Source organism: Macaca fascicularis, chromosome 15 (assembly GCF_037993035.2).
Source record: "Macaca fascicularis isolate 582-1 chromosome 15, T2T-MFA8v1.1".
Taxonomy (NCBI): domain Eukaryota; kingdom Metazoa; phylum Chordata; class Mammalia; order Primates; family Cercopithecidae; genus Macaca; species Macaca fascicularis.
In genome coordinates, this window is record NC_088389.1 from 104,378,223 (window position 1) to 104,380,817 (window position 2,595).

General features: G+C 48.9%; 1 pseudogene; it reads left to right on the top strand.

The window, feature by feature from the left end:
• The first annotated feature begins 277 nt into the window (after nt 1-277).
• LOC102141088 (arf-GAP with GTPase, ANK repeat and PH domain-containing protein 11 pseudogene) lies at nt 278-1,827 on the top strand (annotated as a pseudogene).
• Nucleotides 1,828-2,595: the final 768 nt, after the last annotated feature.

Genomic DNA, 2,595 nt, shown 5'->3' on the forward strand with positions numbered 1-2,595 from the left:
AGACACACAGCTATAACTCTTTATTGAGAGTAGAGCCAGGGCCCCAGGGATTGCTGTGGTCAAGTTGCAGACAAAAACGACCACTCATTGGAAGACAGAAGAGGAGTATTTAGTTACAAAAGCAGTCAGCAATTCAGGTGTATCTACATTCAATCAGTTCAACTTGGTTGCTAATGGGACTCACTCTACTGAGGCTTTGTATAGAACTCATAGAGGAAACTGGCTTCAAGTAAACAACTACCCTGTGCTTTTCTTTGAGCATGTTTGATGACGGCTATACTTATTTACGGTTTCCATTGTGCACATCAGCCAGACATGTAATGGAGGTGGGAGTTTAAGTGACTATTCCTCCCCCATTCCATCGAGTCCCAGCACTAGCCAGGAGGAACTTCGGATGGATGTTCCTCCCACTGCCAACACACCCACGCCCGTTTGCAAGCAGTCCAAGCCTGGTCCAACCTGTTTACCTCTCAGAAAGGGATTAACCCAGACAAAGAGAGGAAAGGCCTGGAGAGTCGTGCGGACAGCATCAGGAGCGGCAGAGCCATCCCCATTAAACAGGGCATGCTATTAAAGCTAAGTGGCAAATGGCTGAAGAAATGGAAAAAGAAATATGTCACACCGTGTGACAATGACGTGCTGACCTATCATCCGAATTTACACGATTACATGAAGAATATTCATGGTAAAGAGACTAACCTTCGGAGAACCACTGTGAAAGTCCCAGGGAAGAGGCCACATCCGCCTGCGCGCCCATCTCCAGTTCTAAAACCAATGGCTTAGCCAAGGACATGAGCGGTTTACACATCTCAGTCACAGGGCTGGATGACTCCCTATGCTCCAGCCCCAGTATCTCCAGCACCACTATTCCCAAGCTCTACCCTCCCCCTCTCCTCACGCCAACAGAAAAAAAGCACTAAAGGAAGAAAAGCACTAACAACTTAAAAGACCATGGCCTGTCCGGCACTGCTGAAGAACAAGAAGAAAACTTTATCATTGTGTCCCTCACTGGCCGAACGTGGCACTTTGAAGCCATGACGTATGAGGAGCGGGACGCCTGGCTTCAAGCCATCTAGAGCCAGATCCTGGCCAGCCTGCAGTCATGTGAGAGCAGCAAGAGCAAGTTCCAGCTGAGGAGCCAGAAGGAGGCCATGGACCTGCAGTCCATCGGAAACGTGCGCGGGAACTCCCACTGTGTGGACTGCAAGATCCAGAATCCTAACTGGGCCAGTTTGAACTTGGGAGTCCTCATGTGCTTTAAGTGCTCAGGAATCCACCGAAATCTTGGCACCCACCTTTCCCAAGTCCAATCTCTGGACCTGGATGACTGGCCAATCGGCACATCAAGGTGATGTTCTCCATAGGGAAGGAGCTAGCCAACAGCGTCTGGGAAGAGAACAACTAGGGGCGGACAAAACCCTCAGTAGACTCCACAAGGGAAGAGAAGGAACGGTGACTTCGTGCCAAGTACAAGCAGAAGCTCTTCCTGGCCCCGCCACCCTGCACAGAGCTGTCCCTGGGCCAGCACCTGCTGTGGGCCACCACTGATGAGGACTTGCTGCCACTGGCACATGGCTCCCGGGAGGAGGTGAAGGAGACCTGCCGGGAGAGAGACGGCTGCACCGTGTTGCATCTGGCCTGCTGCAAGGGGAATGTGGTCCTGGTGCAGCTCCTGATCTGGTACGGGGTGGATGTCATGGCCCAGATGCTCAAGGGAACACAGCGCTGGCCTACGCCCGGCAGGCCTACAACCAGGAGAGCATGGACATGCTGCTGCAGTACAGCTGCCCCAACGAGCGCTTGTATTATCTGTTTAATTTTATTTGACTGCAGTCTCCTTGGTGCAAAAACAAAATGAGAAAAATAAAATAAGAATAGTATTTCGAGTACATTTCATAAACTAAGTAAATACACAAAAGGCTGTTTTATTCCGATCTTAAGAGATATTTTATGTCCTTTTGCCAAGGTGGATGTGTTAGTCTCAAGCCCTCCTGGGCCACATTGCCCAAGTCACACAGGCTTCTGTATTATGTATTTAGATAAGATGTGTGGAAATATATTTGAAAAAAGTTCATAAATATGCACTGATTTTTGTACACATGGCACTTCTCTCTTTTTTTTGTTTTCTTTCTTTTTTTTTTTTTTGAGAGAGATACTCGCTCTGTCACCCAGGCTGGAGTGCAGCAGTGCAATCTCGGCTCACTGCAGGCTCTGCCTCCTGGGTTCACTCTGTTCTCTTGCCTCAGCCTCCCAAGTGGCTGGGACTACAAGCACCTGCCACCACGTCCGGCTAATTTTTTGTATTTTTGGTAGAGATGGGGTTTCACCATGTTGGCCAGGATGGTCTCCATCTCCTGACCTCATGATCCGCCCGCCTTGGCCTCTCAAGGTACTGGGATTACAGGCATGAGTCACCGTGCCTGGCCCATGGCACTTCTCTTAATTTATAAATTGAACTGGATGTGAACTAGTAATGTGCAACTAGTTGAGATAAGAGGGCTACAGATCATTGTACATGGAAAACATTGCCAGCAGTATACACTTACATTAATGTGGTCTACAGCTTTTAAAAAGGAGCATCTCAAGATAAGATGG